Raw genomic sequence first — 14,005 nt, 5'->3', positions numbered from 1 at the left:
AACAAAATCAGCCGGGCATTGCTGCTCTCGTGTCAAGGAGCAGCGGACAGCTGCACTGTAAGCAGCAGCTACAATCCTGGGCACGTCCATGAGCACATCATGAAAGCGATTAAAACCGCAGGCAGGTCAGAAACTCTCTGACCATCGGGTGTCAGATTTAGCAGCAAGCTCCTAGGGGCTTGCCCACAGTGTCTCATCAGCTTGCTTTCTTCCCTCCATCAGGAAAACCCAGGTGACTTCGGCCATCCCAAGTCCTGACCTGCCCGAAACCAGGAGCTCCTGCCTTGCCCGGCCTCGTAACAAACTTTATGGAAAGTTTTTTTGCCCACTCACTGTCCAGCCCCCAGTTTCCCCCCATGCTTCTGGCTGGTCTGGAAGGTCAGAGAGCACGGGTGCTTACAAACCCTGCATCTCACACACGACAGGCATCCCTGCAAGAAAAGCGTGTGTTACGTGAAAGGAAAAAGGGGGAAGAAGATGGGAACGGGTTACAAGCCACTTTAAAGTGAATGCTGAGCAGCAGTACCGATAGCTATCTTATGGCAAGTAATATCCCTTTGGGGGATTTCTTTCCCTGTTGCCTCACTCCTAATGAACAATAAGCCCGATGTTTATGTGTGCACGCAGTGCTTTGAAGACATATTAAGCAAAGATTAAACCTGTCTTTAAGAGCATTCCTTACGTTTGTGGTCCTCCAAGCTGCCATAATCCAACTGCAGTCTAAGGCATTTAAATGTCTGATACAATCGGCCTTGAGTGAATTATTCCATTCCCTAAAACCTGATAAGCAGTAACCAAACACCAACAGCCACGCAGACCCTACAAAAACAGTTTGTTGTTTTTCCTCCACCAGCTCCGCAGCTGCCACGCATTAGCGCAGGGCTGGGAAGCGGAGAAAAACCAGCACACCCATCAGCTGCAGCTTCGGGCAAAGGCTGCTTAAAGGACCCAACGTTTTGGGGCAGATTCTCTGGCTTTTGGGCCGGGGGGAGGACGGAAGGAAGGCTCCCTGAACTCGGGGGTGCCCTGCGATCCGCAGGGGTCTTCCCCCTCCTCCTCCTCCTCGTCCTCGCAGTTGCTCGCCGTGTCTTGGCAACAGCTAAAATTATTATCTTACACATGACTTACGGGTTTTTATTTTTAAGTCCGACTAAAAATAAAACCGCCGAGCTCACATTTGCGCAGTCATCCTTAGTTAAGTTTAGCTCACTGTAGTCTTCTGCCCCGGGCGGGCGGCTCTGCCAGATAAGAGCCGGCAGCTGCTGCCCGGGGCGCTCGCACCGCTCCCTCACACCATCCACGGGCGCTGCGAGGGGAAAATGGGGATGTGGGACGGAGGCAGAGAGCTGGCCCTACACAGCGAGTGCCCACACATCACACAACGCAGCCAAAAGGGGCTTGTGTGCGGGACCGGGCAGGGCCAGACCCTGCTGGTGCAATGGGCAAAGGGGTCTCACCCAAACCCCGTTGTTCCAAAAGCCCGAGGCATTGGGACGCAGCTTCCCCCCTTTAAAATTGCTGCTGTGCTGCCCTGTGCGACCTGGTGAGCTTTCACTTTGTGGGAGCTGAAGTGAAGGTTTTGTTCTGCTAAATAGGATTGAACCGCGGAGTTTTGGGTAGCCTCCAAAGTCAAAGCTAACATTCCTCAAAAATACCACACGCTAAATCTTTTTTTTTTTTCTTCCTTTTGTTAATATCTCTTACGGCTCTCTGCATCATCACCGGCAACAAAAGGGCTACCCAAAATCTCCCGGAGAGCACAGGAGGAATGAACAAGCTGAACGGAGACGGAGGAGGAGATGGCAGCAGAGCGGTGCAGCCTGCCCCACTTTTCCAAGCCCGAGCACTCCACGGTTAGACCCTGAACTCCAGCAGACATCGGACTGGATTTGCAGAGATGCAAATGTGTGGCAAAAACCAGCCTATTTCTGCTCCCAGACTTAGAAGCAAAATGATAAGTTTTCAGCACAACGCCAGCTCCCGCAGCAGAGATAAGGCAGGGCTGGTTTTGCTCGGGGAGCACTGAAAGGCAGACAAGCTGGAGCATCTCAGGGAAGAGGTACGAGGCGTGGTGAAACCTCTCTCTGCTGGTTGCCCTAGAAAGATGAGCGCCTGCCTTCCGCGCTGCGGGGCAGGCTTTATTATTCGCATGCTTTTTTGCAAGATGCTCCGAACAGCAGCAAGCACTGGGTGATTTTTTTTTGCGCCCGCTTTGTAGGCGCGTCACACAAGGGCATGCGTGCGTGCAGGCGTAATTACGGCGAGGAAGGTAAAGGGGACAAAGAGATCAGGGGCAGCAGCTGGACTTTGGTATCTCTGGCAGCTCGTGCACAGGGAACATTGCTAAAGTGTCTGGACGGCCAGTGTCCACTGGCAGCCTGCCCACACTCAAATTCCTGGAAAGGCTTAAGGCAGAAAAATAATCACTTGGAGGAGTCACCAGCTGGGTTTGCTCTGGTCCCGAAGGGATTGCTCACTGGAGCTCAGGATGTGCGTTTTTCATGCAAAGCTCCGGCGTGCCTCTGCAAGGCACTTCAAAACTCCCCCCGTCTCCCAGAACGCTGCTTTTCTGTTTGTTTCATCTAACAAATGTAAGAAAAACTGGGTCTCCTCTCTGGCAGGTGGCACTGCCCCGTCTGTTGTTATTTATTTATTTTATTTATTTATTTATTTATCCCCTGTGTCTCCCCAAAAAGTTATTAGCTGAGGTCAGTCCCTCCTCTGCTAATCCCGGTGCCCCGCAGAAATCCCCTGCCTCGTGCAGCCAAACCCTGGCTTCAGACACCGTGAGTCAGGCCCCCCTCCTCGCCCCTGCGACGCACGGTCCTGGCTCACACACAGCAGATTTCTTAAAATGATAAAGGTGGAGGGTTTTTTTGCCTTTTCTTTATGTGTTTTTTTTTTTTTTTAAGCTTGCCCTTCTGCTGTGCGAGGCCTTTCGGTCTCGAGGTCTCCGGCTTCTCCCTGCAGCCCACAAGAACAGAAACTTACTTTTTTTAGCTAACCCTGGGATTTCCCACCTAATCATCTGACACCAGGGACGGGATTTTGGAAACGGCCTCAGCTCTCTCGGGGCTCCCGATGCAACCTGAGCTCCTCCAGCCCCACGTGCCCAGGAAGGAGAGGTGCAGCCCCCCTACGGCCCTCCACGAGGGGCAGATGCGACTCACAGCCGGCCGCCAGCTGCAGGACCTCAGATTTGGAGGCCCAGCCCGGCTGATAATTGCACAAGAAAAGCCTTTACTCTTACACCAATCCCCCCGAGGCATTTCTGCAGCTGAAATGAGCGAGCGGAGTTCATTTATGAACCGCTATAATACAGAAATTACTTTGTTGGTGTTTTTCATTTATTTGAAATGTGCCCAGCTACAATGGCAGCTGCCTACACGATTTTCCATTGAAAACTTCACGAGCGACTCTGAATGCAGCAACGCCCACTCGCCGCTGGGTTTGACTTGTGACAGAAACCGCCGTGCCTGCACGAACACATTTGGATCACGTCGCACAGGTCTCGCCCCATGCGGCTGGGAGCAACCTCCCTTCCACGTACAAGGCTGAATGGATGAGGAAGAGGCCTGGCTTTGTCTCCAGGAGGGATGACTGTGATCCCCACGAAAAAACGTGGGTCCTGGGGGCATTCCCAGCCCTTTGGAGATGCAGACAGCGACACCAGCACGCACCATGTAACGGGGCAGCATGAGAGCTTGGCTCCCAGGACAGATCGGGAAGGTCATCCTGCACGGGAGAGCAACTTCAGCATCCCATTCATCTGTTCTTTTTTTCTCCAGTTAACTCATTTTTCTTCTTAATTCAGAGTCAGCTCCACGTGGGCATGCCCTGCAGCATCACCCACGCTGGTCCTGCATGGACCCTCAAGCTGGCAACGTGAACATCCGAGGGGACAGCGCGCACACAAATCCATGCAGGCAAAACACAAGAAAAAAAAAAAAAAAACACACAAAAAAAGGTTGCTGTTCCCGACTTTGTGGCAAGTCTGGGAATGGCACTTTGTGCCACAAAACGACTCCTTCCCGATCCGTGGGCAGAAAGGCAGGCGGATAAAACGGGAAAACGGGCACAGAGAGCCAAATTCATCACCAGTGGCACTCATCTGAGGCCAGCACAGCAAGGGTGAGATGGCCCCGACTGTTCTCTCTGACAAGACGGAGCAGAAAACCATTAAAAGAAAATGAAATAATGCGGGTTTATAGCCACATAGCAGGATACGCAGTCACAGGCTCCAGTTGCAATTAAAAAAAACACCATTCCAACTACAAATGCAAATCAGCGTTGCTCTCAAGCAGGGAACGCTGACAAACGAAGGCGGTGTGCTAACATGCAGTGCCAGTACTCTTAATTTAAGTATGTGAGAAACAAAGGTATGCACCAGCCGGGACTGCCAGGAAGAGCTTGCTTTAAACAGCAAACAAAAAAGAACTGGAAGGATTTAAAAATGACTTTTCTTACAAAAAGCAGATACAAGGAAACCTTTTGCTCCCCTTCTCCCAGACAGCTGAAGAAGGGGGGAAAAAAAAAATCACACGACTCCCATAAAGGTTATTTATACAGGAGTTTTGAGCTCAAGAACTAAAAGAATTCCTCCATGGGACGTGTGTGTCCAGTGAATCACAGCCTGGACGGCTGAACGGGCCTCCTGCAGCAGCCACGGAGACGCCTGCTCCCCGCTGCAATCGCTCCTGTGAAAGCACCTTACCCATCTGGAAACCCGAGGTGCAGAGCCAAGTGACTCCCCGACACCAGCGAGATGGACCAAAGGGTGACGAGCTACCTGCGGCTGGGCTCACTCGTTAAGCCGGGTAATTACTGCAGCCCTCCCCTGCGGCTCACAGGGAGCGCAGCACGGAGCTGCGAAGCGTTATGCAAGTCTCCTGCGCTGCCAGATCGCTCTCCGCGCACTTGGCAGCCAAGTCACTCCCTCCCACCATTGCCTCAGCTTCATTAACTTAATCAGGTATTCATTCATTCATTCACTCATTCATTCAAAAAATAAATTGATACTAAACCTGGCAAATAGCCAGTGCTGTGCATGCAAGGAGCGCGCTCGCGGCAGCCACAGGGGCTGGACGAAGAAGGGCGACCCGGCATTTGTCAGGGCGTGCGAGGAGGCACTGCCCTGTCTGTTTTTATTTATTTATTTTATTTATTTATTATAGGCTTGCACAGGGCCTGGGTGCACGCGTGCCTTTGCCACAACCTCCCCAAAAGCACCGAGGGCTCGGCAGCTGCGCTGGGGGCAGGTGCTGGCTGCGGAGAGCGTGGGATTGAGAGCAGCCCCGAAAGTCAGCGCTGCCAGCAAGCGGCGAGTCAAGTACCTCCCCAGAGCAACGGGCTGGTTAATTGATTGGGTTATTTGGGGGAAAGAAATGGGAATCGTGGCAGGATCGACTCAGCTCTTTTTGCTGTAAGGATCCTGCCCTTTCTTTTGCACATACCGCATATAAGCACAGCTTAATCCAAGCAGAAGGGAATGAAGCAGAAAAAAAAAACCTGAAGAAACCAACCAAAAAAATAAAGAAAAAGAAAAGGAAGAGGGGAAGCATCACACAACCAATGTTAAGAGCAATTGGTGATGGAAATCTCCATTTGGCCCCCCTATCTGTACACAGAGACTTCCCACGAGCCTCCAGCACGCAGGCACCAAATAAGAATCCCCTCCCTTGCACAGCTCTTGCGCTTGTTTTTCGTATCCTTCCCATGTAAGTTTGTGAGGAACGTTATTTCTTCCCTCTAGCTGTCACCAGAGTGACTTTCACTGCGTTTTTGTTTTTTTTTTCCAGCAAGCTACAAGGAAGCTGCTTTATGACTGTTCCAAAAAGCAGGCCTGGAGAGTCTGTGCTGCCTTGCTGCAAAGAGTTTCACTTGGTGAGCCAGGCTGGGCATTAAGGGAAGGGGAGAGGTGCTGCATCTCCCACAGTGCCAGTGAGGGTCACTTCTGACACCAGGAGTAGCTGTAAGAGTTTTAAAGCAGGCCACCAGAAGGATGCTTATAAAACCGAGTAAGAAAACAAAAGCAGCGTTGGGATGCTACAGTCACTTTATCCCAAATGATCCAAAGTTTGGCAGAGGTTCTGGTGCAGTCCAGATAAATAAAAGGGATGTGGTCTGAGCCGTTCTGCTTCTTCGCATGAATCACTTCGCTTCTCCCTCTGAAAGGAGCACTAGAAGAGCTGTGGGGTTTCGTGATTCAAGGCAGGAGGATGAGCAGGCAATATTTCAGCGTCCTGAAATGAGGCTGGCGTGTCTAACCGCACCGCCAGCTCAGAGTTCACTTCTCACAAGTGTCAAGTATATTTTCCCTTCTCTGTCTCTGCAAGCCCCAGTTCTGTCTGTTGTCATCACTCATGGGATTTACCTAATCCCCGAAACGATGGAAAAAAAAATCGTCTTTTTCTGCTGGAGAAACAGAACCGAGTCTCAGGCACACAGTGAAAAATTCAGATTGTGCGTATCATTTATTGTACCTCCATTCATCCAGCCTGCGCTGACAGGATAAATGCAAATGACGCCCATAAAAAATGCTGAACTGTGGTCCAATGTATTCAGTGGTATTTCTTAGAGATTTCCACTCGCTCCTACCACGCTCTGCTCGCATTCCTCACGCTTCAGCATATTCAAGCAGCTGCCTATTTATACAAACAGTCTGAAACAGAAACGTTGATCCCTTCTTCAAAGCTGATGGCTTTAGCGGCATCCACTGGGCTGAACCATAAAGTGGGGCAGAGGCAATCAGAAGGTAGGGGCTCCTTTAACTCCTATTTTCCCTAGACTCAGCTACAAAGGAGGACTTCAGAGCTTTCTCAGCACAGAAAGTCGCCTTTCCAGCGTTTTATTCCTAACACCAGTGGACTGGTGTTGACCTTCTGAATCCATGCTATCCTGTTATAGACACCAGGTACAACTTGCTGGTGCCCATCGAGCACCAACACATGATATTGGGGGTCCAGACTTTACTGGCACTCTTCGGACCCATGCCAATGAATCCTGCTCATACCTGCGCATCCTCTATTGCCAAGGCTTTCCTATAAGCTCGGGCAGCTTTTTTGCACAGCACCCAGCAAAAGTGCATCATCCTTTTTATCACGACAGACAGGTCTGATTGCAGTTTGCCAACACGTTTCGGTGGTTGCTGCCTGCAGGGCTTTGAAGTGCTCCCCCCAGACGGGGGCTAAGGCAACACCTAGTGCAAAGCCTGTTCTCCAACCAGCCGTGCCTCGCTAATGACAGGATTTCAGTTTCTGCATCAGCCAAGGACCTTTCACAGAAGCACTCTCACTAAATCAGGGGAAGGGAATGAGATTCAGCTGGGGGTCTGAGTGCTCAAAACCTTTGTGCGTTGCTCTTCAAACCGGCATTCAAGCGCTGCTTTCCCAGAGAAGAAAACAGTTAAAACAGGCTCAGATCCTCCCAGTGCAGAGCAGAACCCACCAGGGAGAATTTCTTGGGAGAAGAAAGCTCCCTGGGGAATCCCTTGCAAAAACCGCCTCATCTCACCAAGAGGCCAGCTCCAAAAAGGATGAACAGGGGACACTGGCAGTCGCTCCCAGACACACTGCAGGGCTCACTCACCAACTTCGGCAGTGATAGCGAAGTGATGGATGTGAGGTGTCCCACTGCTCTGCCATTCACCCCCGGCCATGGGAACATCACGCACCACTGCCATCCCTATGGTGAAAAGGAAAAGAGATTTTTTTTCTGCTGTTATTTACACTCATTTAGCCCTGGACTGAGGGATTCTTCAGCATCTGATTCGTTTGCCACTCTCTGCCTCCTCTGATCTTTTCTTCTGAATGCATAATGCGTAATGATGTTACATCTGCTAGGCTGGTCTGGGTTGGTTTCTTTTTCACATGTGGTTTTTGACTTGGAGACTCCTTATGCTAGATATGAAATACGTTGTTTCTTCTTTTTTTTTTTTTTTCTTGTTCTCCGTTTTGTGTTTACAAATTGAAGTTATGTTTTCTTAGAAATGAGAAACAACTACTGCAAGAGATGATGCATAATCTCTCTGGTACAACAGACACATTAGAAAAACACGGAATAACCACGAGCTCATACAACCAGGGTGACTCAAACATCGCCACTGGTCACAACTTCTTTGACTGCTGAAGAGGAAAAATCTTGACCACACTCTGCCGTGCGGCTAGCAAAACTAAAACTGAAATAAGCTGCACAGTCACTGGTGCCCTCGGGTCAAAATCAACTAAAAACGAATGGTTTCTAATAGAAATGGCAGGAGTTTTTCAAGGAAAACTTGGATTAGGAAATGCCGGAATCTGTTGGAGGGAAAGATGCTTGAATGCATTTAGAGTTGGAGAAAACTGATGGATTTCTATTTTTAAATATTTTCCCAGAAATATTAAAAAAATATATCCATTTTTGGGCTCAAACAAAGTGTTTTTTTCATGCTTTTAATAAAGATACAATTAAAGAGCATGCCACAGCAGTGAGAGAGATTTGGTGTGAATTGAAATTATCTTCCAGCTAGCATACAGAGCTACAGGACTAGTTGTACGGCTTTACAGCTATAAAAAATGTCAACCTATTATCTGATTTTCACTTTATCTCTTTTTTTTTTTTCAAGTTTTCCTCCCATTAAAGCATGAGACTTTTTTTTTTTTTTTTTTTTTTAAGAACTTGGAAATTCTCACGGGCAGAAATGTTACTTCCTCCTAGCTCTGATTTCTAATCAGATTTAAATCTTTTCCTAGCTGGGGCAAGACCTACCAAAACACATTTTGAAACATTGCCACGTTGATTACCCATGCGTACGAAAATTCACATCCTTGCTCCCGGCTGGCAAAAAAACCATCAGCTGCAGTGGAAAAGGAGTCTTTCTTCTTCCGTGGCGGCACCATTCAACTCACTGCCCATGGGTTAAACTCTGCCTGTGAAATCCTTCCTTTTGGCTCGGATTGCTGCTGAAACAGCACTGTATCTTCTCTGATGTACAGCCGGGTTGCGATGACAGCTACCGCACCGGTTTAATGCGAGGGAAAAGGAGAAATAGAAGGAAGGGAACTGCCGTGTGATGAAACGGGGCTGAAGGGGCTGTAGCATCTCAGCAGAGCCCGTAGCTGCTGGTCCGTGCCATTCAGCGTGGAAAAAGGGAGAGAAGAAGACACATCTATAGGTACACTGCCTGAGCTGAAAGCTGCAGGCACGGCTAACAGACGGGGCACAGGGCAGGATTGCTGGGCTGTCAGGCTGAGGCTCCCCCGGCGTTTTGGTGTTGGGAGAAATGGGTTAATGAGGAGATCTTCTGGCAGCCCAAACTCATAGGGACTGCGCCACTACAAGCTTTACCTCGTAGTAAGCACCATTGCTACCACAACTTCAGGGCACTAGCAGGCTGCTGGCAAGGACGGGAACACGCTCGTTACACTCACTCCCTGGAAATGTTGAAGACTCTCAAAAACGACAGACTTTAGCAAGCGATTTTGACAGCTGCACTTTCTGACACCAGTCAGCACAATTGTACTGAAAGCACTCTCCTAAGGAGCTACGGGCGTGGGGGTAACACAAATGGTAACTCAGCTGTACCACCTAGGTCAAGACCCTGCCCAGCACCTCTGCTGAGGTCCGTGGTAGCTGCTACCTCAAGTGTAGGGCATGGGAGAGCCCGGGGGGGATGCAGAGCACTCTGGAAACACCGTAACCCACAGCCCATCCCCACTGAGCACCCAAGCATAATGCTTCTTCAAGGTAGGTGCACTCCCTGCGCACATCAAAGCCCCACATGTGTCACAGATGAACTGCAAGCTGACAGAAAGCCACCAGAAAACACTTGTGCACCACCTACTGCAAGGACCTCACGCTCCAATTAGCCTGGGTGCCTCCTCGCACAGCTTACTGGGTTTACAGGAACATTTCCAGGGGAAGCTGCAGACAAATCAGCCCTGGGATCACCAGCAGCAGCTGCTGCCTTCTGCATGCGAAGTGTTGAACAAATCAACAGAGATGAGCTCCCACTCACATCAAAATCTCGACGATGTGGATGACAAGCCCAGTTAATTAAAAGACACAGGATCAGACTAGAGGAAAATTGTTGCTCTTGTTGCTCAGCAGCTTAGACTCAAAACCTGGCTGGTCTGACAAGAAATGGTGGCTTTCCTAATCTTCAGTCTACGGCCAAGTAGTTTTTCTACTGTTCTGGTCTAAAATTATTTCCCCCCACACTCCGTTCCTTATTGAACTACTGTTTCAGCATTTGCCTTCTTTATTCTCCTCACTTTATCATTTCTGTCATTCTCTCTTGGTCTTAAATGTTAGTATCTGTCCCTGCTTCAGTATCAGTTAAAATGCCACTATCACCAGCTAACAGCATGAGACTGAGTCAGAAAGGAGACTGTGCAAGTACTCATTTCTGGCTCTGGGAGAAAACCACTAAAACCAGGAAAGTGCTGGGGCTAACACCCCTCTCCCTGTTGCCCAGAACAGCAGAAGTGCACCAGTGCAGCCTTCCCTTACAAATGCCTACAATGGCTATCTGGTGTTCATCCTATCAATGCCTACAAAAAAGTTTTGCTCTGTCCTGTCTGTTCCCCACTGCCACCACCACCCACTTAAGCCTGTGGCAAACACACTGAGAAGGCTGGCAGGCACATCAGGGCAGTAATTCCCATCTGCAGTATCTTCTTGAGGGTGACTTTTTTTGCACTACTCCCATTTTAACCACTTAAACACATGATGAAAGGGCCTGACAGTGCTTCCTTGCACATGTGCAGGAATGGTGGGCAGCCTGTTCATGTTCAATGTGGCCATCGGAGGCAGAGTTGCTGCCACCAGGTGATTCTGACCAGAAAATGAAACTAATAAAACACCTTTGGAGAGTTACTACCTTAAGTCTTGTTGCCTTCCACAAGCTCGTAGTCATTTATTGCAATGGGAACAAGATCAGGCCTTCCTTAGACCAGGAATTTCTCAATAACCCAAACCACAGCGGTAGCACACCGGCGATGTCCCTATGAAAACAGCTGTTAAGAGCAAATCAGGCTTTCAGAAACTTTCCTTCTACAATGATAAGCCAAAGATTTCCGTAAGTGCCAACCTAATTTTGCTTCCATAACACCTCTAAGACATCCAGGAACCTCAAGTCCCAAATTTATTTGGGTATGTTATTGTATCAGGCTTGTTCAAAAGGACATCCCGAGCCAACTGCAAAACCAAACCCGTGAGCCCTCTCTTGCTGGAAGCCCCCCAGCACCCCACGTGATGCCTCTGCAGGCCAGAGCTGGTCTTCCAAACACCTTCCACGTGAGGGGAGCCGAGAGCCTTGCAGTAAAATTATAACTGGGATGGGGTCGAAAGCAATTAAAGGAGCAGAAACAAATTCCCTCCACAACCATAGGGTATATTCACACAGTGGCAGCGCCTTGCAAAACGGAGAAGACAAAGTCTGTCCTTCAGCATCAGGAGAAGGAAAACCCACTGATACACAACAGTCTTTAAAGATCACAGTTTGGCAGTTACAGGAGATTATCTAATTACCGTCATATTTAATATTATACAGCTTTAATAATTCTCTGTTATCATCAAGCTGCAAGCACTTAAAGAAAATGGGAAATCGGCCCTGATGACTTACAGGAGAGATAATGGGATAGAGAGGCTCTGCCCTCCGGGTCATTGGTGTGAAGCCAGCTCAGGTTGGAAGTGAAAGGCATCACTGCTGGGCAGCCTCTCTGAAGTGAGCTGATGCTGTCAAGCTCGTGCCAGTTCCCTGTTTAGGGAATAAAAACCACCACCACAGCAACGGGGTGTGCTGGAGGAAGGGATTTCTGAAAACGTTCGGGCTCCTGCTTTTTGTTACCATGCACGCAGATGTTAGCCTGGAACAAGGATATTTATACAGGAATGCTTACACCAAAGGAAACCTCACCAGCTGTAACCGTATGAACCTTACACAGGTGCACCTCACCCTATTTTAAACCAGGGTGGCTTGCTTTGAAGCAACAGGGTTGGTTTTATCTCTGTGCAACCTTGTTATATTGGTGCGGGGCAACAAGCCTGGAGGCCACCAGCACTGCCAGGCCTGAAGGCCTGTGAATCTCAGCATTACTGTTGCATTCAATCCTAAAATATTTGAGCAATGCCCTGCTTCAAGGTGCATCCTGGGCCAAGCTGGATCTGGAAGACCTACCAAATTTATAGCAGGTTTGTACTGCCCAGGAGCTCTCCTTATATGCGGGTAAATGAATGGTTAAAGCTACCTGAATTAATGCAGGGGCAGGTTAATAACAAGCTGAAAAACTTTTTTTTTTTTTTTGAGGTTAGATGCTGCAAAGTCTAAGGTAGCACAGCATCCCTTGGGATTGCCCTTCTCTCAGCAAAGGCAGCAGCACATTAACAGGCCAGAGCAGCCCGCATCGTAGCTCCTCTGCCTGCTCAGTGGATTAATAGAGGCTTTGTCCTCTGGGGCTGTCAGTCCCAACCCTTTCAGGAAAAATGAAATTTCCAGGAAAAAAGCAGAAAGACAGCACTGGAATTTTGTCTAAGTGTCTTTCTGACATTCCACTGAAACCTGAAGCATCTTCATTTAGGATTTAATATTTCAGTAAGCACTTTATTGGAAGAGACTATGTAATGGGTTAATTTCGAAATGTCATTTATCTTTACTCACTGGAGATGACTTTCTGTAATTCACTCGAGGCTGCAACACTCATGGATTAATACATCATCCTCCGACTCGAGAAGATAAAAGCCTAACAAGCTCTAACCTGCTACACAGGCTATATTTAAGTAGTACAGGGTAATGATAAATATCTCCCATGAAATGTGTTCTCTTCACACTTCCTGTGAAAACTGCTGAGAGAACCAGCTGGTGCGATGGAGCTGACGGTCTTTGTTCACAGCCCCGCCATCCATCCGCCGTGGAGCAGTGCTCTCCGGGTGCGGGGCGGCCGTCAGAAACGAGGCCAGCGAGGACGGGCTGGTGACACGCCGGGTCCCATGTCCCATGTTGGACATAACATTTTGTGGGACAAAACAAAGGACGGGCTTCCCCCAGAAATGCTGACAAGCCACTGGGGATGCTGTCACAGCTGGAGTGGGAGAGAGGCAGGGAGTGGGAGGAAGCGAGATCACACCCGTAGATGCACCGCTTACGGGCCTGGATGCAAACTGGATCACCTCATGGAGGAGCGTGTCCAGACCAGGGCTGCAAAGCTGGTGAAGGGCCTGGAGCACAAGTGCTGTGAGGAGCGGCTGAGGGAACTGGGGGTGCTTAGTCTGGAGAAGAGGAGGCTCAGGAGAGACCTTATTGCTATTTACATCTACTTGAAAGGAAGGTGTGGGGAGCTGGGTGTCGGCCTCTTCTCACAGGTAACTAGTGACAGGACTAGGGGGAATGGCCTCAAGTTGCGCCAGGGGAGGTTCAGGTTAGAAACGAGGAGACATTTCTGCTCAGAAAGAGCAGTCAGGCATTGGGACGGGTTGCCCAGGGAGGTGGTGGAGTCACCATCCCTGGGGGTGTTTAAGGAAAGGTTGGACATGGCGCTTAGGGACATGGTTTAGTGGGTGACAGTGTTGGTAGGGGGATGGCTGGACCAGATGATCTTGGAGGTCTATTCCAACCTTAGTGATTCTGTGATTCTATGAAATGCTACCCCAATGCTCTCGAGGACTGCTTTTAACATCACAGAGACTGAACTGCCGCCAAGTGCTGTGGCCTCCAGCTGGGGAACATCTTCTTGCCCTGGGCCTGAAGCATGAGCGACCCAACCACAGCACTAGGATGTTGACAACAAGCATCCTTCCAGCACCTCCACCAATGTTTCTCATTACCTTCTTCTCTGCTTTACAAACTCACCACTCACATAAATCCCTGGAGGCAGTCTAGCACTACAGCCCTCCAACCAGTCTGGAGAAACAAAGAGCGAAGCAGAAAGCTTGCCCTTCTGACATGTTGAACGGGAGCCCTTGGCTGCAGCCACATTTCTCAGCCATCAGGCCCTGGGTGTGTGCCACTGGAACTGGGAGGGTGAACCAC

At 49.4% G+C, this 14,005-nt stretch overlaps 1 protein-coding gene across 16 annotated transcripts in view; it reads right to left on the bottom strand.

Moving 5' to 3' along the window:
* Positions 1-14,005, bottom strand: part of ATXN1 (ataxin 1) — a 200,016-nt gene that overhangs the window by 16,446 nt on the left and 169,565 nt on the right. The gene's annotated exons all lie outside the window — the stretch shown is intronic.

The sequence above is a fragment of the Anas platyrhynchos genome, chromosome 2 (genome assembly GCF_047663525.1).
Source record: "Anas platyrhynchos isolate ZD024472 breed Pekin duck chromosome 2, IASCAAS_PekinDuck_T2T, whole genome shotgun sequence".
NCBI classification, from domain to species: domain Eukaryota; kingdom Metazoa; phylum Chordata; class Aves; order Anseriformes; family Anatidae; genus Anas; species Anas platyrhynchos.
Note: the sequence above shows the minus strand (reverse complement) of the source record. Positions and strands in the feature narration are given on the sequence as shown.